Genomic DNA, 24,593 nt, shown 5'->3' with positions numbered 1-24,593 from the left:
GACTGACACTGTTAAAGCATTGAATAGCATATTGGCCAACAAAAATAAGGAGGAAAGATTAAGTGCTTAGTTTTCACAACTGGTGGTTGGCATAACAATCATAGCAATTATTGTTATTACTGACTGTGTTGATTAGTTTCTGGATTATTATGTGGACTGTTCAATTATAACCAACCACAAATTTATTATGGCATAAGTTAAAGAAAATCTAACCTTTATAAGAGTAACAAATAATAAATCCTATCAGACAACCTATTTTCAATAGATATGGAACAATCATGGAGAGGGGCTGGTGACATTTAGCATGAAAACAGCCAATTGAGGCATTTTTAACCTGGAAAATGTGTATGGAGCTGTAATGAACCCATTAACATCACTAATAGATCTAAATAAAAAAGTAAGAAATATGTAATAATATGTACAGCTATACTTGAGACGTGTGTTTGTGCAAATGAATAATCCAAGTAGATGATTTTCATGAATAATTAAACATTTAAAAAGCCAGTTTCTAGTCTAGCCACAGATCAAGCATACCAGTAACCCAGCAGTGATGGCGATGACAGCAAATCTATTCAGGCACTTTTAAAGTTTCCACTTTCCTCTGATAGCTTTGATTTGTTTGTGGAATCCATAGGCAGGTATTCTATGGCGTTATTTTTGTGCCACTATTCTGAGCGCACGTAAAAAAAATTTGAGCGCATGTAAAAAAATTGAAAAAGATGTTTCCAGGTGCAGGTGTTGTATTTTGAGGAGAAATTTAATTTAAAAGCTAAATTTGTGGGAACAAAACTCATTGCTGCGTGCAAAAAAATGTATTTCAGTGTTTGCTATTATCCATACACACACACACACACAATAGCAGCCCTTCTCGCTCAGTTTTTGCATTTGCGCTTGCTCGCAATGTGTTGCTTGCGCTCTCAACATTTCTGCCCGTGCACACTCAACTCTTTCTGTACGCCGTTATATTTGTGCCACAAAACCAGCCAATCGCAGACTTGGATGCAAAGAAATCTGATTGGCTGTTTTCGTCTCCAATCAGCTCGAAATGACGAAATGCAATATCCCAGAATCCATTTCGTCCAAAACTCAAACGAGGCAGTGGCGGAGGAACACAGAGTGGCGGAGTTTGAAATATGACTCTTTCTGGGTCACAAAATAAACTTTTAAGATATTTTCATGCGAGAATGGTGCTGTGTAAACTTCTAATATCTGCTCGATTTATCAAAACATCACATATTTGCACAAGTGCTCTAATGTTTTCTAATGATCTAATGATCAGCAAAGAGAATCCTTGTAGTTCCTAATTTAATAAATTTTTAACAAAATAATAATTTAAAAAAAGGAAAAAACATATACAAATACAGCAGGATAAAATACATCGCATACTGCAGAACCCAGCCCATCCATCTTCACTAACTCAAGTTTATTTTCTCTCTCACACTGTCAAATTACTGGAATTCCAATTACTTACAAAATTCTTTGCAAATGACAAGTGAAAATTGGATATGCATTATAGTTTATTTATTTATTTAGCTTCAGGCAAAATAGAGAAATTCTCCCTCTGTTGCTTTATCAATGTTTGGAGACATGGGGAGAGACACTCAGCGTGTGCAGTCGCTTGTGCACCCACACACTAGCGGTGCCTCATAAACCAAGGCAGCTTAAGAGCCTATGGGAGCTCAGACATAACACTTTCCATGCATACAGTTCGGAGAGAGAGGTAATGAGTTGAATTACTTTACTAAATGGAGGGGCCTGGTGCTCTGGTGTATAAAACTGTGGAGAAGTGACCTCATGGGCCCCAGCATTTTACTCTTTTGACTCACCCTGATGATGGAGAAGATTTAACTGGGATTTTATCAACAAGTTTAAAGAGACACAATTAAAAAAAAAAAAACAACTAACCTGAATATGCAAGCTATTGAGTTATGCCGCATCTGTAAATAAGCCAATATTTATATTCATTAAATACAAATGCAAATTTGATTTTCTCGAGTGAAAGATCAATGTGTGGTGTTAAAAAATGTATAGATTTTTTTTAAAGGCACACAAAATTACCCAGAAAATTTAGAGCATTTTATCCACTTCAGAAATGATGGACAACTGCCTGGCAGGGGAATAGATAGCTGGAAGCATTAACTTTGTAAGGTACATAATCATGCAAGGGACTGTCTTTCTGTAAAATCAAAGCTTTGCAAGTCACTTTAAAGAGTCGCATTAAGGTTTTAAACACGGCTTGACAAGATGGATGGAAAGTTAAACATGCAAGTTAATTGCTGTGAGCCAGAAAGACAGGTGATTCATCAACATAGATGTAGATAACATGACACAGTGGGCAGCAGACTAATTTACCAAGATCAATCACCCTGAGTCTCAAGCATGTAGCAAATTTCAGATTAAATTGTGTGTGTGAGAGACAGAGGGAAAAACTGTGGAACTTAATCATGTCCCTCACAAAAGCTAAATAATGAGTAATGGCAAATTACTTAAAACATTAAGCCTACTAGGTCGTACATGAGAAAATCTCTCAGGGTGATTATGTTAATGAGAGCAGATTTCCTTTCTCAGATGCTTCAAAGTAAAGCCAACACAGGTGGATTGATATTCCTGCTCAGAGCCAGTCAAAACAAAGAGGGCTGGAGGGTTAATGTGAGGCCAGTTGCACTCAGTGTGTATGTGCACAAGTGCCTGTGCTCGTGTGTTTATCCGAACGTTTCTCGTTCTCTGTGTGCATTTTTCATCAGGGTGAGATCCAAGTGCCTGCAGATGCTGGTGCCATTTGCTCCCCTGACAATCAAAGGCCACTGCAGAATGGCAGTTCCTCAGAGACCTGATTTACAGGCAGTTTACCTGTATGCCACTATTACTGTGCAATATGCTCTACCCCTGTGGCAGAAAATTGACATGAAGGGAATTTTTTTTCCACAAGGAGGCAAGGACAGAAAAATACTATAAGCAGCTATTCTGTTTGGTCTTGAAATATGTCACAGGACTCATTGCTTGTGAGCATAGACATTGTTGTTGATCATTGTCTTCCACATTTTACCTACTAAAAACATATACTCTTTCCTGTGCAAGAGACTGGCATTTGAATACAGTTTAGAAATGTCGAAATGCATCAGTGACATTATGAGCTAGAATACAGTACAGAGCGGTAACTGTTAAGTTTATATATACTGCTCAAGTGAGAAGATACAAGCCAAAACTAGAACTGAAGATGGGCTTGATATGAAGACAGGATTACACAGTGATGTGAAAAAAGAAGTTTTTGCAGTCAAAAATCCAGTACAACTTAGGTACTCGTAGGATAACTAGTAGACAGGTCCTGCAAATCAAATGCAATTGATTAACTGTCTTTCAGCAAGTGTTACAGCCTCAATAAATCCAAAAGGTTTTGGTAGTTTTCTGGTCTGGAGCATTCGGATGCATGTGAAGACCTTCCCACGAGTGGAGATTGCAGAAAACTCACCTCAAGGTCAGAACATGCAATGGTCAGAGAAAATGCAAAAACTCCAAAAGCTACATTTTAAACTCTATAGGCCTCAGTTAGCAAGGCAAACGTTACACTTCGCTACGGTACACTTAGAAAAAGACTCAATAAGTATGAGTTGCTTGGAAGAGTTGTCAGGAGAAAGCTTCTATCTAAAATCAATATAGCGACACAACTTAGGTTTGCCAATTTACATCTGAATAAGTCCCAAGACTTTTAGAACAATGTCCTTAGGAAAGTTCAAAGAGGAAATGTTTGGCCACAATGCCTTGAGGCGACATTTGTTGTGATTTGGCGCTATATAAATAAAATTGAATTGAAAAATTGAATGTGGCTCACATTTGTCAAAATCTAAACACAGCACAATCATCTCACCTCACACCAACTGTCAAGCACAGTGGTGGAGGGATGATGGTGTGGGCTTGCTTGGCACCTGGATAGAACTTGATAGTCCTGATCATTTTCCTGCTTCATGTCATGCAACAGGACAATGATTCCAAGCACACCACAACAGAATGGCTAATGAAAGATTTAGAATAGCTCAGCCAAACTCCAGACTGTAATGTTGTGGTGGGACCTTAAGAGAGCTTTACATAAATGAATGACTGTAACTTTGAAATGTTTAGTACAAATAATTTAAAATGAAAATGAAAAAAAAAAAACAGACAGTGATATTGCAGATAAATGCTATCAAATCTTTCCAGATACTGTTTTCTCCAAGTATGTATTCAAAAATAGATATAGTATTATACATTTATCATTATAGAGGTCAATTGAGACTCTGCAGGGATAATGGCTTTTTTAAAAGGCAGACATTTTGTTAAATTAAGTGACCCCAGGTAAGGCACCTCTAACATACAAGGTTAATGGAAAAAACATCGGCACAACGAAGCAGCTACTGGAGTCAGGGTTATTTGCACTTTTTCACACCAGTGAACCTCCTTTTCCAATAAGAAGGTTGAGATACTGACACAATCTTTGACATTTACACTCATCAACTTGTTGCCCAATGGATCACAGCAAAGGCCACTTAATTTCAGCACATATGACATATAAGCCAAACAGTATTTTCTTTTTCATTCGGCTTTTTACAAATTATATCTTAACAGCAGATATGCCCCTTGACTGAAGGCATTTGCCAGTATCCATCCCTCTCAAGGAGCTTCTTTTTTTTTTTTGCTCTGTTATATTTCAAAGCATTGACTCAAAACCAGCAATAAATAAAAAAGAGAAACTAAGAGAATGACAGCAGTACAATAAATGGCTTAAATGTACGTCATGGAGAAATGCATCCGTCCCAATTGCATTGCTGATTCTGGCACAGATTAGCATAGCCTGTAAAGAATTGCTGATATCACTAAAACAGGCTATACTAATTAAAGCCAGAATCATCAATTCAGATCTTCAGACACCTTGACCCCTAAAAATGGAAGAGAGGTTTGGTTCCAAGTGAGGCTGAAGTTGGAAACAAATCAAACGTTAGCATCGGAAAGTGAATAGATAAATGGAGGATAAAAGAAAAGCACACGAGGAATTGGATGTTTTAGTGGTATAAAAATATAGAGAATAACAACTTCAAAGTTAAAGGTGACAATGTGCCCTCATCACATAAAATAAAAAGATTCTTAGCTTCTGTCCTGTCAAGGAAAAAGGGGAATTAAACGTTTTTTTTAATATGCTTTTGCCCCTGTGAGTTTTCAACAGATGGTAAATTTCAGCTTAGAGCAGCACAGAGGTGGAGAAAAAGACTGCTCAACAGGAATGAAGGTCTCTTGTTCTATAGGCAGTCATTATCAAACAGAAGTCATAATTTGGTGCGGCAGCAATTCCGATACTGGGAATTATACCGCACAAAATGCATAAAACAGAACTAGATTGTTAATGATACCCTTCATAAAATGGATGGCCTGGCAAAACAGAAATAAAGGGAGTGTAAGGGGAACAGAAACAGAAAAATTCAATCCAAGGAAAAAGTTAGGAAGTTCCAAATGAAAACAGTGCTGGGTTTTTTAGATTTGCAGAATATAAATTTTATTTTCTGACCTCTGCTTAATTCAAGAATACCAAGAGTAAACTAAGCAAAATCAAAGCTGAATTTCCTTAACAGCTGAACAGAACAATGAACAGGCTGATATAGCACCTTCGAATGATGAAGGTGCTATATCAGCTTTGACTCTGAGACTTAAATGACAAACAGATGGCATTCCTTGTGTTCGGTTTGGATTTCTCTTTGAAACCTTTGACAATCGCAGTGCTATGTTCTGCCAACTAGTCAACCTCTCCTTCTGTTCCTCAGTTATGACATTTAATAACGGTCAGACAATGTTCCTGCAGAATATTATGTCACAATAAAGTTGACCTTTGACCTTGTCACTTCATAAAAATTATGAAGTGACAGATTTTTGTGAGGCAGTAGTGACCATGACCTCTGACCCCTAAAATCGAATTATTTCTTTATTTATGTGACGTTTTTTTTTAAAAAAACATTGGGAAATATGAACTTCCAGACATACCATGGCTGTAACACACATAATAAAAATGTGTGGGAGACATAATAAAAATTGACACTCAAAATATTTTGCTCAGAAGTTTCAACTTTTTCCATCTATCGGTGGCTTAGATAATGTGGAAGATGAAATAATTCCTCATCATAATGATACAAAGCCGGGAAGGAAACAGGGTAAGGTTTACTGATTCATCACCATGGCGCTACAACACATACCTAGATTTCTATCACTGATGAGAAGAGGAAACATTCCTAAGGGGTTGTGTAAACCAAATAACTAAACTCCTAAGACACAAGTTCAAAAGAGAAAAGGGAAGAAAAAGTGCTCATTTTGACAATTCTATTTACCTTTAATTAGTAATTTCAGAGATGCTAGAAGTTCATATTTGGACAGATAAGAAACATTGCTGTTTGAAACCTGCTCAGTTTTTTCCTTCTTTTTTTGCCAAAAAGTTATGAAGATAAGTGGATTACAAAGAAATATAAACTCAAGCACAAATATAAGTTATGGATCCTACTTTTTTCATTTATGTGTAGCTTACATACAGCAGACCATCTCCATTCACATTGAGTCAAACGTTGTTGTTATCACAGTTGCTGGTGCCTGGTTTAAGGCAACAGGGAATTTCACTCCAAAACTGTCACAAAGAGATCTTGGCAAAAGACTCCTTTGCATCCCATTTAAAAAGCTGCATTTTTTAACTTTTAATGATCCGAAGTCCCATATTTGTAGATTTTACTGCCTAGACAGCCTAGTGAGAAACATAAAGCTCAAAAACACGACATGAACCACAAGCGTCCTGCATGACAAACCTGTAACTTACTTCACTGCCGCTGCTACAGCCTCCTAATTTGGACTTGCTCGCTCGAAGATGATCATTATCCTTGGCGTCTTACATTGCCAGTGTTTCAAGGCACCAACACAAATGGATGTGCATATCTCTTTGATACCAGCAGCATATGACAAAATAGCAGTATTTGTCACCCTGGGATGAGAGCACGCTGGGAGATGAAAAATATCTGGACTGAAATGGTTGAATAACCAACCAAAAGGTCAGGTTGTTGAAGTAGGTGTGATTCCATGCTGTTGTGTTCCTGGTAATAACACTTATGCTTACTTGGCAGTTGTACTGATCTAGCAGCAGAAATCTAAGACATGATCAAACATACATCGGCAGGTCACATACTGTACACAGCACAGCAGGCACAGCATCTGTAAAGACCATCACTATAATTAGGGAATCAGGAGAGAAAGTGTAATGCATAATATTGTCAAGTGAGTTAATCTCTCTTATGTTGCAGTCGGGTGTTGCTTCCAGCTGACGTCACGGAGAAGCTTACTCAGTACTAAGAAAATAATGTCATCCCACAGCTGGGCTTATACAGTACCATCAACACATCCTTTATTTTATTTTCATCACTGTGGTGTGTTCATGCTACAGGTGCCAATAAAATTGTGGTAATGGAATTTTAGAACATCTAGTTCAGGGTTCTGCGTAGCATTTGTAATTTACAATTGCCAGGTAATGTTTCAAATGTTTCAAACAGCTTAACACTAAACACAAATGGTTTCTTTGCAGTTTACAAGAAATGCAGCCTTTGTACCAATGACAAGTGAGACAAGTTCACTCACAAAGACAGAAAGAAAAATATGAAAGACAAAAGAGGAAGATGAGAGATTATTTTCAAAGGTATTGACAGCTAACTTACATATGGTAACTGGGAAATTTAAAGCTTAGGTAAGGTTAATATTTTCTGCATGCTGCACTGCTATATTGGATTGGATTCACCTATCTGCCAGTCCCACTTTGACCTCTGATATTAATGAAGCTAAACACTTGGTTAGAAAAAATAATCCAAATTGATTAAGAAGGAAAATCTAATTGAAACCCAGAAACTCACCTTTTTCGTCTCCCAAATACATTTCGGCAGTGTGCATCAACAAACTGTATTGCCTTGTTCCACTCAATAGTTTTTACTGTTAAAACAACACTTCCAATGTGAATGAAGTAATTCTCACCCAGTACAAGTGCCCGTTTCTGCCCTTTAAACTGCTTTTAAAATGGTTGCTGTGTGTGTATTTCAGAACTGGGACTACAAAAAGAATTTTAAAATGACAACTTACAATAAAATTAAACTATGTTTTTATGTAAGCAAGCTAAACAATATACCAGGTATCTTAGAGCCAACTGCAAGGTAACCTGCAACCTGTAAAAAGTTCATACTAAAAGAAGTTTGAAGTTGTTTTTTTTTTTTAATATGTTCAAGCTATACAGACACTATAGCTTACAAAAGGCCAGTATGTAGAAGGTATCTATCAAAATTCCTGGAGTGGATCTATTAAATATTTCAAATGTGTGCAGATGTTAAAGCATTGGTACTGTCAATGCATTCACTGCCTACAGAATGACTTGTTGACTGAAGAACGGCAAAACTCAAAAACCCAGCGTAAAAATATACTTATGCCACAGGAGAAATGATAGAGAGATACATCTGGACACTGTCACCAGTAGGTACGGGAGTCTGTGTGCTCTGGCTACTGAAATGGGAAGAATCATAAAAGCTTTAAGCTTTGTGTAAAGAGAACAAGGGGGAAAAGGGAGTTTCTGAAAAAGAAATCACAATATAAAAAATTTCTCAAGTTTCATTCACTTTGATAATACTTGTACTGTTTCCCCTTTAATTTTAACTTGGACAGAATGGGCAGAAAAAAGAGTGGGTGGATATGGCAAAAGAAAAGAGGACAGCTGTGCTGCTGTCAATTAACCAAAACTTATATACCTCACAAAAAGGTATTTAAATACTGCTAAAAACCTTCTTAAAACTGATCCTCAGACTTTTTAATATATTATATCCATTATTTTATTACAAACTAAATGTGCTGCAGTAATAAATAACTACAGCTGACCAAATACTAGGAGCATGCAAGGGACATTTCTTCCACACTAAAGTTCAAGATTGTTCAGATAAAAGTGTCGTTTTGGTATGTTTCCTTTTCTACTCTAGTCAGCAGTACAGGAGATAAGAAACATTTTTCAAAAAGTAAAAGACGCACATAAAATAGCTCAGTCTTTCACAGAAAGCTGGTGGGTATTGCAAAGGAAAACTGTAAGGACAGCTGTGACACTTTGTGTTAAACTTCATACTTGAAGGACACTCTTCTTTGGATGTTGGCTGCCCTTTTTTCCTTTCTCAGTCAAAATTATCCTTAAATTTCCTAGATAACGTTTAGGTCCAGGCTCTTGGGAGGCCAGTCCATGACAGATAGTGTTTGATTGTGTGTGTGTTTTTTATCCAGTCTTGATTTACTGCAATGACAGTGTGTTTAGTATCATTGTCAAGCTGATAAATGAAGCTGTTGCCAATCAGATGCTTTCCAGATGGTATTGCCCGTTGGTTTAAAATATGACTGTATTTTTCTGTGTTAATCATTCCTTGTATCTTGAAATGATTCCCAACACCACTGGCTGAAATTCAGCCAAAACCATTACAGAGCTTCCACTGTGTTTTGCAGATGGCTGTTCTATCTCTCTCCTCACCTCCACTGTACAAAGGTTTGAACAAAATTTCTAATTTGGATTCATTACTCTATAAGATCCATTGCCACTGATTTCCAGTCCACTTTTTGTGTAATTTGGCCATCCTCTGCATTTTCTCTCAGTTTCCCTTTCTGAAGAAAGAGTTCTTGACAGTCATCCTTGCACTGAGACCATTTCTGTGGAGGCTTTGACTAACAGTTGATCGATCAATGGAGGGCTCAGATGGATCTCTTAGGTCCTGTGGCAGGTATTTTGTATTTTTTTATGAAGGACATAACTTTCAAATACTGTTTACCTGCTACTGAAAGTTCTAGTTTCTAGGCCTGGTCCTTCTTCTTTTGTTCTCCACTTGCCAATATACACCATGCTGAAATATGCCATTTTCATCTTTGAGAATGCTCTTTTTATTTTAGAACACATTTTATACTCTCAGTAAAAAATGCTGCATGTTACGTGCAGACTCACCACGGGTCCATATCTTGAGTTATGTGTCTTTTTTTATACTCGAATGGACGGTGTTGTGTGTTCTTAATGACCACTGATAACTGGCTCAACAAAAACAGTTAAAAACAGCATTCTTCTGAAAAAGGTCAGGTACAAGGACTGAATAGAAATTAACTGAAAAAGCACCCGATGTCTAAAGAGAAACTTTGAAAGACCGTCAGAGAAACACAATAATATCTGGCTATTTGGAAGCCAGAAGGCAAAGAAATAAGAGGTGGCTCGAGCCTTTTTGCACACTACTGTACTCCATCAAATGTACTGAGCGAGAGTATAGCTGCAAGACAAGTAATATAAGGCTTAGGGTAACAAAAAGGTGATAATGAAATCTTTTTTATCTAATGGAAAAAGTGCCTGAAAAGCATAATAACTAGCCAAACAGCTTCTAAACAGGTTTACAAGATTAGTGAAGGCCTAAGACTTGAGATCTTTTTGAAATAGAAAAAAACACTACACTGAAAACACAAATCTATGTGGGGCAGACATACTGACAGAAAGAGGCAGTAATTGGAGCCAAAGCTGGATTTGGACAAAGCAATCAGTGAATGAAGTGGTAAAGTGCAGGAATGGGACTTGGCTAAAGGGTTATGCAATATGGCTGGAAACCAAAAAGGACTCATTACGTGCATCATGCTAGGTGCCATAATTGACTAAAACCTCAGTGGATGAGTTACTGGGTTAGGGTTAGTAAATAAACATAATAGGAGATAAAAAACATCACATGCATCCAAAAAAAAAAAGCCAATCACTCTGCTGTAGTACACTTAACTGGGAATGATACAGCACTCAGTCTCAACATGCACCTCTAAGCCTTTGCTTATGTACCATGCCAGCTTCTTTAATCTGTCCCCTGGGGCTTCACCTCATACCAACAGGGACACTCCATCTCAGTGTCCTCTAAAGCAGACAATACATATAACCCAAATATGTGTTGGGGTTTTTTGTTTGCTTTTTTGTTTTTACTATATTGTGGTCTGGTTTAATACGTTCTGATTAACTAATAATAACATCTTTTTCAGTTACCTTTCTCACTCACTATGTGTTAATAGACCTCTCAGGCACTTTGGCCCCTCCCTGAGCCTGGTTCTGCCGGAGGTTTCTTTCTGTTAAAACTGAGTTTTTCCTTCCCACTTTTGCCAAAGTGCTTGCTCATAGGGGGTCACGTGATTGTTGGGCTTTTCTCTGTATGTATTATTGTAGGGTCTACCTTACAATATAAAGTGCCTTGAGGCGACTGTTGTTGTGACTTGGCGCTATATAAATACAACTGAAAATTGAATTGAACATAAAAATGCAGAGTAAGTATTCCAGTGCATATATACAAAGTGACAGGTAAATAGTAGAAATTTAAAAAGCAGTTTCCATGCTTCTGTTTCAACATGATTTAGCAGAGTTATTGTATTTCTCAAGTGATGTGATTGGTATTTGACTTTCAGTGTTGGGGACAAAAATGCTGGCGAAGTCCTTTCCAAGCTGTCCGGTCCCAAGAGAGCCAATTTCAAAAACAGCGCTTTGAAATGTATCGGATCATTATTTAAATTGAATTCCATCCACTTGGATGGCATCATTTGCATTTATATACACAGATACACTGTTAAGGAAAAATGGGCTTCCTATTTGCCAGAGATAAAGAGTTTTTAAGCAAAGTGAAAACACTATAGTGTTTCAAAATGCCATAATCCTACTGTCGCCAAGTATCATCAAATCTTTGTGTGGACAGAGCTTAACACAAGTGTGTGTGTGTGTGTGTGTGTGTGTTTATTAGAGATTTCCTAACTCTTAACTTAGTGAGAGATTATTCTTTAATTGCAAATACGAGCCCCTGAGAACTGCAGCTGAATACCAAATAGGTTTTTATAATGTTTGAAGTATTGTAGTACAGAGCCCACTAGCTAATGAAGTCCCAATGGAATGGTTTCCCTAACTATAATTCACCTTTTGTTCTCACAAATGCTTCATCAGTTCCCCAGATCAAGTTAGGATATGCAACAACACATGGTGGATAGATTACGCCAGAAACTAAATAAATATATATAGTGTGGCTTCAAAAATGGAATCAATGGTACATTTTCGTAAAGATAATTGACATATGCTATACAACAAACAGAAATAACCAAATAATTTATTTATTATGAATTAATTATTTAATATGTTCTGTCATTTATCTTAACCTCCTAAGACCCAAACTCTTCCACGGCATGCATTTTTAATTTCTCTTTGATATCTGGGCATATTGGGACCTGATGAATGTAAAAACAAAGAATTACCAGATTTTTTTTACCTGATTTTTATTTCTAAGAAAAACCAGAGCCACATATGAGGATATTCATATATTGGTGAAGCAATAATTACTGCTCAGGTCTTATGACAAAGGACATAAAGTTAAAAACAATGAAGCAATCCAACTTTTTGCTAGAAAACTGATTTTGTCAGGTGACCAGTTAGTATAGGGTACATATCTGAAGCTTTCTTGACTTTCAATGAAGCTGTGTTTTTTTTTAAATCCCCAGTGACCTTTTAAATTACTAGTTTTGGATAAACAAAACTCAAAGCACTTTAAACCATAGTGATTACAATCTGCCACCATAGATTGTGCATGTCCAATAAAATCTAACAAAGAGACAAATGGCTGAGATGGATGAAATGAAACAAACTGAGACAAACACATTACTTTAGACAGGTAATGATATTCTAAGAAATGAGGTGACAGAAATGGTTTATCTGTGCCTTCCTACACAGTCACAAATGTGTTTGTCCATATCTCTTGTATAACCACGTCCATGCCTCCTGTTACTCCAAACCCAAATTAAATGCACGCTGACTGAATCCTATCCAGTGCTTGAGTGCTTTTAACCACATTTGCTGTTGGAACCACCCTCACAGATGTGCTGCTTGGTGACAAACCCACTGTAAACCCACTGAACTCTTCATAGCATTTACACTGCATGCATGCACCATTTCATTAGTGATAAATGAGCCTTGCCTTTGGCCAATTAATGCTTTTTTAAAATGTTTGCTTGATTTTCATGTTTTTTGGGGTGTTTTTTGTGTGTGTTTATTTCACTTATAGCGATTGCATGGATTGTAGCCTGAGGTATCTACTGTCAAATGAATGCAAGTCTGATATCAATCATTGGTTCAGTGAGAGACCAGATTTCCATTAAGAGTCAACCTCACCCAAGGCTACATCATTTGATGGAAACTTTTCAGGAGAAGATGAGGTTATATTTTATCAGAAAAAGTTCTGCAGCACTATGCACCAAATAGATAATATTATCACAACCTATCATCCCTATGTAATTTATACTCAAGGGTTGGACTTCATTACTTTTATAGTTTTTTTATCACAGTTTTTTTTTTAGTTTATTGTCTTTATTTACAAAACAACAAGACTTACTCAAGCTCTTTTCTAATGTCAGGTCACAAGCTACTGTAATTCAAAGGTTTTATCACCAGTTTGAAGTCAGTGAATAGATAAAGCAGCACATACATAGTTAAAATAATACACTGATGATAAAGGAACTGGTACTTATATAGCATTTTTTTACTCTGAGCAATAGGCTTTCGACTACAACCCCCGTTTACACTTTTATACAGCACTTTTTTATTGTGACACACACACACCAGGAGCAACTTGGGGATCAATATCTCGCACTATGATACTTCAACATGAAGACCGAACGAGCTTATTATTATACGACCTACCTAAAATGCTACTTCCTTAGCATTTTTTTGCAGAAGTTTTTGCTATTAGCAAAGAATAAATAACAGAAATAATTATCACTAATGTAACTTGAGACCACACAACCGAAATACCAGCCTCTCCACTTATGAATCCAACACAAATATTCATTTCATTTGTCAAGTGACAGCCTGTCGCCCTCTTTGTGACACTTGTACTTTGCCTTTAACAACATTTTTGGGGTTCTTTTTTTAAAAGCAAATCTTGATCCAATTAAATCACACGCATACTGCTTTTCCCAAGCAATGCTGCCTATTCACATTGCACATTATTAGGCATCACATTTATTATTGTACATCTAAGTATTGGTAGCAGCATTCGTGTTTTTGCATTGTGGTTGTTGTCATCTGCCAAATGTCATTATTATTACTGCTGATTATTTTTTACTGATATTTTGTTTTCGCAGATAATAACTTACAGATGTTGAGCAACTGCCACTGAGGACTGCTATCCTACATGGGCCTTCACAAAAGCAAAGTGTCTTGATTGTGCATCTAAATTAAGATCAAGCACACTTCACCATCATTTACACGGGTAGTTTAAATTTAGTAGTCTACAGAGATTTCAACAATTAGATATATTTTTTCAAATTTGGATAAATATTTTTGAATAATCATAGTTGTTATAATAGCCCACAAAAATGCCAAAACCAAAAATATATTGATCTTATTAACAAGCACCAACTGTGTTTTAATCAGCAGCTGAAAACATTTAGCAACAAAGCTGGTAAGTTTAAATGTTTTAATGAATTGCATGATTGTTAGTAACTGGTTGGTAATATAATTTGGTGTCACTAGGATTTAAAAAATCATTATGACCTTATATTGTATTGCAATGCAGTTGGTCTGAGAAAGAACATGGGATCTGCTTTCAGGTTTTTGAAGGTCTAGGCTGTGACAGGAGACTTCAGCCAATCACAGGTCTTTTCAGATTGAATTAGCTGAGTTCATGAATAATAATTTACTCAGGAAAGACTCAGTTTGTGCAGTTCCGCCTTTGTACGCCACAACAGTTGACTTTAAATCGCACAATCCAGATGTGATCGAAGTGACGACTTTCAGCTTTTATTCAAGGTGTTTTAATTGCATTTCTATTAACTGTTCAGGAATTAAAGTCAGTTTTATCCATGGCTATTAGACTCATATTAATGTAGCTCCTCAGGCAGGACTAATCAGAGCCTTCCCAGGCAGGCTTGCAGGATAATACCGGATCATGCTGTTTTGATTGACTGGAAGAAAGAGTTCTCCTACCACTTCATTATACCTCTTTACCTCATGAGAAGTCATCTGCACACATGATTTCTTTTAACTAAAATCTACAAGAGGTGACACTTTTGATAAACTAGAAAATAAGAACTCAAGTAGCAGCTGTGGGGGGCTGTACTTTGTGGAAATGATGCTTTGAGCTAAATTCTACCATCAGCATGGTACTGTAACATTCTCATAGTCAGCTATGAGCCTCTGTACACCACCACACATGGGTTTTAAATCAAACCACCGAGATGTGATTGAAGTGCAACCTTCCAGCTTTAATTCAAGAGGTTTTACAAAACTTCTGCAGCTGTTTAGGAATTGGAAAAAAATATATACATAGTGGCCCATTTTCAGAATTACCTTTTATATTTTATCACTACAATTTTAAATATGAGTCCCAAGTAGATGTTGGTGCAAGTGAGGAAGGCCTTCATTAGGCTGAAAGAAAAAAAACGACAACAAATTTAAACAAATCAGATAAATGCCAAAAATTTTAGGCATAGCCAAATCAATAACTTGGTAAATTCTTAAAAAGAATGAACTCACTGGCCAACTCCACAATACCAAAAAGCCCAAAAGACCAAAGAAGTAGAAGACCAAAAGACAGTAGAAGATAACAGAATTATTTTTATGGTTAAGTAAAACAAATTTACAACATCTAATTAAGTCAAGGGAAGGGGAACTCCAGGGGAAGTAGGAACGTCCTTGTCAGAGTGAGCAATAAAGAGGCACCTTCGTTAATGTAAATACAGAGTTTACAACAAGGAGCAAACCACTGGTTATACTCAAGAAAAAGAAAGACATTTCTGAAAAGAAATCTCTGGGCAGATTAACTTGTACCAGAATGAAGGGAAGAGATCGAGGAGGACACAAACTGCTTGTGATCCAAAGCATACCACAATATCTGTCAAACATAATCGAGGCAATGTTATGGCATGGGCATGTATGGCTGCCAGTGGAAGCGGGTCACTAGTGTTTATTACTGCTGTTACTATTGATAGAAGCAGCAGGATGAATCTTGGAGTGTAGAGGGCTATACACTCTCCTCAGATTCAGACAAATGTTGCAAAACTAATCAGACAGCACTTCACAGTGCAAATAGTGATAATGACCCAAAGCATAGTGACAGTTAGTTAGTTTTGAGCCTCCAAAAACAGTAGACTATGCATAAAGTGACTAATGAATAAACAGTGAATGCAGGTCTTTTTTGTTAAACCCCCTGAATTAAAGCTAACAGCAAAACACTAGTGTACAGAGGCAAAAATACAAAAATTATGTCTCTGTTCAACAAATTATAGACCTAACTGTATAATAAGTTCACACAGGAAGTGAGACCACTGGTGAAATGGGTTGAGTAGAGGGCTGCCAAAAGAATAAGTATAAGCCATATGGCTATGCTCATTTGCTCAGAAGGGCTTAAAACGCTCAGGGGGAAGAAAGAGCTGCAGGAAGAGTGCTCACACACACTAATACAACCTGCATTATGTCTCTTTTTCTAAATGATACTAAAAGAAAAAACAGATTTAGTCATAAAAGAAAAATGTACAATTTTAATTGGGAAATGACATTTTTTTTGCGCTTAAACCTTTTTTGCAGACCAAAAGGAACAATTTTAAGCATAGCTCATTCAATCAGCGCTTTATGGTGCTAGAAAAAAAATCAACAAAAAAACCCATAAATCCATGCTGAGCTTTTTTCCTAAAAAGGTATTAATATAAAACTGTACAATTTTTTTATGTCTTCTGTTTTAGAGGACTTCATTTAAATGTCTAAAACAAAGTTTTGCGTTAAGCAGCAGGTTAGCTAACACGGGGGGAAGATGGTGTCATGGGCCAACAGGAGATTCTCTCACTTTTAACTCACCAAATAATTTGTGGAGGTGAAATTCCTGGAGGTCACCTTTCAGCAGAGTGCCTTTTGGTGTCCATGCTGTGTACTGGGGGTGCACGATTATCCTCCTCCAGCCGGATCATGGCGTCTGGAAGGCAGACAGGGAGCAGGGGGCAGAAATAAGGACAGGAAACAAGATAATGTGTTAAAAACACACGTGTCCAAATTAGGAAGTGAAACACGTATAGCACGTCTTGTAGCATTTTATCTGAAGGTCAATCATTAACAGGTGGATAGTCTGTAATATTAATTTCAGTTCGGTCAAAAATGACCAGTATTTGTCTCCAGAAATTAAACATTTCAGCTTTAAAAATAAAGTCAAATGTCTTTATTATTAACTAAACATATAACGCAGCCAAATAGCTCATATTGCCCTCCAAAATAGCTTGACATCCCCTGCAATCCTAAAATATTTCTTTATGTTTTATTTGTGCAATATGTTACAATCAAGGATCTACTCAAATCGTGTGGCTACCATTCCCCACTGGATAATATCTGTCAAAGGGAAGAATGGCATGTCTTCATGTCTAGGGAAGTGTTCATGCCTTATATAGTCTTGGTCTAGTAGAGTTGCTTGCTGTACATAACTGGATCTAGCCACAGGCTAAGGAAGCAGACCTTCTGAGAGCTCATTAAAACAGTCTTCAAGTGAATGTACTATAAAAGAATGAGCTTGCCATTACAAATAATCAGAAGTAATGGAGCGGTTCCCACACTGAAAAAACATTTATTAAAAATGGAAGTCATAGCTGGCTTGGATGAGTAAATGAAAAAGGGTTACGGAGAGGAAGAAGGCCAAGGCACAGGCTTGATACTGATATTCAAACAATTCACAAACACCTCCAGCATTGTGAAATAAATGAGCATACCGGTCTCATTTTCGTGTTACATACAAATTACACCTCAAAGGTCAATCGAGGAAATATTTCCTTTCTAATGGGAAGTTGCATGACATTTCTAAGCAAGGACGACTCTCCACAGTGACTTCTTTTTTTAGTAACACTGACATTTTCAGTGGCTGCATGAGCACTAAAGTGAAAACAGGCAAAATTTAAATACAAATGAACAACTGTTTTGTAGCATTTAAAATGAGACATTTTAACAACATGGAGTATTTCATCCTAATACCAACGACCCTGCTTGGCCTATCTGCTTCACAGTTTAGCAGAGTCTGCAGAGGCGTTCTCAAGTGAGACCGAATGAGACAATTACCATTTTCAAGTTTCCACTTTAAATCTGTAACAAGACTTGATCTGAGTCTCAGTTTATAAGAAATACCCAATGAATGAGGGGGCTTTTCCCACAATAATGTGAAATGGTAATTATCCAGATATGAGAATGTCGACGTACAATGGCTCATTAGTACTCTGTTACAGAGATGTTTTATACGGTACATGTGAAGGGCACTGCTTTAAAGTAACAGATAAAAGGTCAAGTAATTATATAAGTTTTAGTTCATAGTTTGAATTAAAACTGTTCTGAAGGAGGAAACTGAATCGTTCATGTTCAAAATGCAACTGTGGGCCTTTTCAAAAGAAGCTCATGTTTAATTAGCAGACCTTTGTTAAAGATTGAGCATTCATACACCAGGCGCAGGCATTAATCGCCAAATAGAATAAAAAAAACCTGACAACATTTTTCCTGATCGCTGCTCTCTGGTCTTGTTGTGTTGCTCCAGCTGGTTAAAAAACTTGTAACCGACTTAGCATTAGTTCACGATTCAAGCACGAGAAATATATGAGCTTGAAAATACAAAGTTGACGTGCATTTCGTTAAACAGTTGCAAGAAAACATCTGCAGCAGTCAGCAATCAAAAGTTCACCGCATATTGTCCAAAAAATTATGTGAGAAAATGTCATTACAAACCCAGACATGTCAATTCATTTTTATCTCCATGTATTAGAGTACTATAGTATCAGTACTATATGCCCATGCTACAGTATCAGAGCTGTGATTTTAGCCAGCAGATAAGTGTTTGGGGCGGTGTTTAGCACTGTTGCCTCGCAGCATGAAAGTCCTGAATTTCGCTCAACTCCACCATTCTTTTCAGTTACTTCCTCCCACAGTACAAAGACATGCAGTAGTTGGGTTAGGTTAATACCTATAGTAGCATTTGTAGCCCATTTGTAGGTTTCTACTAGCATAAATAATATCCCAATATCTGAGATAGATAAGAACCTTCAGGGACTAAGATTTACCTTTGTACCAGTATTGGTTTCTCAACTTCTGATCTTGTAAACAGTGCTTGCAAACAGTATCAGATTTCCCTAAAAAAATAATTAAATACTATAACATAAGAACTAATCTTACATAATGACTTGTTTGCATGTTGCAACCCACTTTTAGAGTGAATCTCTATTTAGAATAGTTCTTTGTAAGTTGGAATTTACAATGGGCAGATGTACCTCTGGGTGCATTATAAAATAATAAAAGTTGATGGTTCCAGAAGAAAGAAACTCCCTGGGCATCTGACATCTATTAAAGAAGACACATACAGTATAGGTCTAATAAGGTTTTGAGAACAGAAAGGACTGAGAGAATGCGGTAAAGCTGCAGTGGCAACAACTAAAACACAAATGTAAACCAGTGAAAATCTCATAAATCTATCACTCAAAGTCTCATATCTCTCTTTTTCCAAAACTGAGCCCCTTATCTCACCCAGCTTTGGTCCAATATAAATCTACAAGCAGCCCTCTTCAATTTTATTGGCCAAAAATCCATTCATATCACTTTTCACTGAATGTTTATCCTAAACTGTGAGAGCAGAAAAGTGAGAACAACTGCACAGGCCCTAGTAAAACTGCCCTTGATTAATGTGTTTTAGGATTTATATTATACAAGTCAAATAGTCAGTGTCGGGTTAATTTAAGAGCCTCAAGTTTTGCTGGGGCATGATATAAAATAGGGTTCAAACTTCACTAAAGAAAAAAAAATGTTTACTCTACTGCGATAAATGCTACACATGACTCAGTTTCTGCATGCAAGGGTCTGCAAGAGCCTCAGTGAGCACGTTATAAATGTATGGAGGAGTATATATTGTCTTCAGCTGTAACACTGCATATGGGAATGTGTAGGAGCAAAGCAGTTTGTATGAATGTGCCTGTGAGAGTGGCAGAAACATAGACATCCACAGAAAGACAGAAAGAAACAGTCTGTTTCTTATGGTTGAACTGCAGTTGAGATTGAGCCAAGGTCATCCTCTTACTTATGACATACATGGAGCCAGACTGAGCCTCTCACTTGGACGCTCTCCATCTGCTCCCACTGATAAGACTGGCTACTTCATGAGCAGCAGACAGACACTACAGCTCTGTATTGTGTATTATATACAGCGGTAATGTCATTAAACTACATTAAGGTTGTCTTAGCTTGCCATAAAGATGATAGACAACATACACATGGTACATACTGTGTGCTACATATAGTATAGATGTTTATCTTCCTAAAAAGTGCACTTTATAATATTTAAAATGCACTGGGATTTAAATGTGGGGTAGCTGAGCTACTGCAAGGACAATACTCCTAAGTTAAAAGAGCTGTCATGCCACAAAGGTGGACACGGATCATCTGTTAATTGGTTTATGCATATGAACTGGAAAACTAATTTGTAGGCTATCAAAGACGGCTGAAAACGGCTTAACCAAAATAATAAGACCTTAACTGGACTATGCAGACTGCACACATTCCACACACTTTTCCTCAGTGTCTTCTGAAACTCATAGTTTCACGTTTAATATGTGTGCAGCTGGCTGGCCAGCAGAGCTGCTCTGCCTTCTCCCGATCAACACTCAGTCACCACTTTGTGACCTAAAGCTTGCTTTAAAATTTATGAGAGGGGAAGAAAAATAAAATCTTTCTGGCATATCAGTGAGGACAATGAGGATTTTTTTGTAAGCCTTCTGTTTTCTGTGCTCAGAGAAGCACACAAATTCCAGATTGGCTTTGTGAAGGACAGCAGCAGCTCTAACAGTAATACTGTATGGGTGAGACATTAATGCCTAAAGAGATTAGAGAGGCGCCGTTGTGGCAGTCTTTAAAAAAATGCATGATAGTGATAATAGATATCTGTGAGGAAGTTTTGTTTTACACACGCTGAACATAAATATGATTGGCAGTCTTCTGTCAGTTGTCTTTCCATGACACATCAAACAAATAACGGATTGTTAAATCGGGCTACCAAGAAAAAAGGTTCCTATGTTAAACCACAGAAACCTTGACAGCAGCCTGACCACAGGCACAATGTTTTCTTCATTAAAATTTCACGCTGTTAAAATGAGTGAAATTGTGAACCATCTGCTTAAACACTGTCATGTCCTCACACGAACACATACAGTGGTCTTGTAAAGGGCTACATTCAAAACTTCAAACAAATGGCTAAAATCCAGGCAAGCTTCCCTGACGGCAAAAGGTCCACAGGCTGATCACCATAACTACAGCTGATGATCTCAACATGCGATGCTTCCTGTTAAATGAGCCTTAGCCCATGGAGGTGGACCAATTGGCAGGAAATGAGAACAAATTGATTGGGAAACAGATGGAAGAGAAGCAGCCACTATAAAGCCCATGAGGCTTTAAAGGAAGGAAAGAGTTGAGGGTTGGAAATGAAAATGAGGCAGAGAGAGTGAGAACTGAGAGCAAACAGCATGAAATAAAGGGCAGATAAAATGAACTACGGGACATAACTTTTAAAAGCTTGGAAGAGAATAAAGAGATTCCACGTTGAAATCAGAGAACTTAAACCTGAGATCTAAATTGGTTTCACTTCATTCACTGAGAGCAAAAAGTAAAACGTTCAACTGTGGCGTTTGCTTTTCTGTCAGTGACACATTTTGAACACATTGCATGTGATCTGCTTCGTGAAGATAAAAATATTGCAAATTGTCTGCATGATAGATATTTGCTGTGTATTGCTTCCAGGAAACAAGACATTGAACACGGCCTTGAAAATTTGCCAAGGCATTCTCACTCTCGCACATTTGTTAAATCTTCTTCTCTCTGAAGTGGTCCACACCGAGACAATATCTACACCGTCAGAGCCAATTTTTAGACAGATTTAAGAGTCATTCAATTTTTGTTTTCAGATTAATCAGCAGTGATGGCAGAACAGGTCTTTGCGACCTTCCAAAAAACTGCATGAATGTGAGATAGTTAAGCTCTTTAGAGGCACAATCTGTGATCCAAATATAAACTCAAAGGTCAGTACCACGAAATCTCAAAAGGGAAGCTGCCACACACTCTCATGTCAAAAGACAACAAGACTTAAGCATTTGTGATGTTTGGACTGGCACATTTTCGCTTTAAGAATAATAAAAAGTAAAGTAAAAAAAAAAACACTACGAATTTCACCACTATTATGATAATTTGTTTATTTTGAGTCATGCACACTTATGGACACACAGGCTCCTGCACTCTTTCTAGAGACTGATAAGTATGCCAGTATTAACTATATGTCAATACATTGGGATCAGCATAATAACAGCGTAATGCATATCATGTAATGCTACATGTATAAACACAGCAACCAGCATGAAGGGGTAATCTGCGACTTGCCATGACTTACTGTTACGACCGATAAAGGATTTTTATTATCAATGCCGACATTTTGATATATCTGCCAATAATTGTTTCTGTCAGTCCCAAACAACACAAACAGATTTCCTTAAGAAATTGTTGAAAAATATTGCGGATTATTTGCTTATATATCAGCTGGTTGTTGTGTTTGTAGCTCATATTGCCAACAGTGAAGTTGGAGAGTGCCCTCTAGTGGACAAATTATCCAACATCAACACTCATAACACAGTTGAAGGGTGTTTCTCCTGTCTCTACTTTTTAAATTATAATTTGTGGGCTTTTATAAATGCCGATACAGATATAGCAGTGCATAGCTAATATCGGCCAACATATTGGGCTCTACTGACAATAAAACAAAAATATGCTAGGAAAATCTGTTTATGTTTTGTGTGTCTGAAAGAAGAAAAAGAATCAGCTGATAGATCTCATTTTTAAAATCACCAGATCTCGAGCAGGCCCCTCCTTGTTTTTACAGGCTTAGTACTGGCTTGTGGTCGTAGCAAGCAAAAGAGTCATACATTGTGTTTGTGTTTAAAATGCACAGACAATCAGCTCTGCAGTGGCGATAGTGAATACACAAACAAACGTTTTGATGAATAACAAAGTATGTTTGTTTACTCCACAGGGTACTTGGAATTTTCTTTGGTCTTTGCATTTGAGACAGGTATTTCAGCTAAGTTACATATACTGAAACCATAGCTGATTTCACATGCAGTAAATAGGTTTTGAAATGCCCTGAAATACCTGCTGGGCTGATAAAGCTTCTATGCTGAATGGCAAGTCTAATACAAAAAAAAGAAAAGCTTTTGCAAACTCAGCCAATGACTTATGGGCCCATTAATGACTATCCCTTTGAACTGAAACTAACAAATACACAGAGAAACCTGCACTTTCAAGTGTTTATTTAGATGAATTCTATCATTCAGGGTCAGTGGATTAAAACCTCTGGCTCTCTATATAAGTTATAAAGCAGCATACTGAAGAAAACCCAAGTAAGAGTTATACGAAGTAAAGAAAAATCCTACTACATTAAGAGATTTAGAACTGATAAAAAGGAGAAAAAAAATAAAATTATTTCAGGAATGTGCCACTTCACTGTGAATTACCTCTAACTTGAACTAAGCCTCTGTACTAGAGGATAATTTTGCCATTATGCCATGAATTTAGATGTGCTCCTATTAACAGCCTATTGATCCTGGTGATGTAGACAGTGTCAGATAATGACAGGTCTAACCCAAGCCGAGTCAAATCACAGGCAAATGTATTCATATTAAGCACTTTAAATAAACAGGCTGTTTGCAAAGTGCATGAGTCATCAGTGGAAGGATGGGACTCGCATGGGTTGAGGGTATTTATCTGCCCAGAGTGTGAATTAAAAAATCCAATCCCGGTCTCCACATCATTAACCCTTAGTAGCTGCTATGACCTTAGATGTTCATTTGATCTTAACATGTTTTGGTGAGTGTCGGAGTGGAATGGGATGAGGCTGTGTGTCTATGTGATTTGGGGGGGGGGGGGGGGGGGGGGGGGGTGACCCTTTGATGTTGTAATGCAAAATTTCTTTTATCTCTCGTGGAGCGTTTGAGACCGGGCAGGCTGTCCAAAAACTCAATTAGAGATACTGTGAATGTGTGCTAACAGCATAAGAGGAGGCGTGAGGCACAGAGGTGTGAAGGATACAGGGAAAAAATAAATGTAACTATTAGTCCAAATGGGACCACTAACTGAGCAACAGAACCTGAAAAGTAGATTTTTTCATATAAAATCTGGTCAATTTAACTACAGAGAAGGAAAAAAGAAAATCCTAGAGTTTGGTAGCAAAATGTCCAAAGAACAAACCAATTTTCTGTTTATGACTGACTCAGAATGTAAAGCATTCAGCTGGTGTACAAGTAAACTTTTTACCGACATTCAAGTTAATGGATAGCATTGCCTTTGATGGATAGCGGAATGCAGCTTGCTTGACAAATGATGGGTATCCTTGCTGCACAGAGTGAAATTCTTAAACCCATTCATCCAGCCACCATCCAGGGCTTCATCATCACAAATACCACAAAGTAGCATAAAAGAATTCAGAATCCCCAAAGCTCAAAGCTCTTAG

At 37.3% G+C, this 24,593-nt stretch overlaps 1 protein-coding gene across 1 annotated transcript in view; it reads right to left on the bottom strand.

The window, feature by feature from the left end:
• chrm3a (cholinergic receptor, muscarinic 3a) overlaps positions 1-24,593 on the bottom strand; it is a 77,488-nt gene that overhangs the window by 35,376 nt on the left and 17,519 nt on the right. Inside the window, exon 2 of the mRNA XM_006783681.2 lies at positions 16,895-17,009. The gene's annotated coding sequence lies outside the window, so the exon portion shown is untranslated. The remainder of the gene's footprint in view (positions 1-16,894; positions 17,010-24,593) is intronic.

Source organism: Neolamprologus brichardi, chromosome 13 (assembly GCF_056152115.1).
Source record: "Neolamprologus brichardi isolate AB-2024 chromosome 13, ASM5615211v1, whole genome shotgun sequence".
Classification (NCBI taxonomy): Eukaryota; Metazoa; Chordata; class Actinopteri; order Cichliformes; family Cichlidae; genus Neolamprologus; species Neolamprologus brichardi.
The sequence above is the reverse complement of the archived record's forward strand: the minus strand, read 5'-3'. Positions and strand labels throughout refer to the sequence as shown.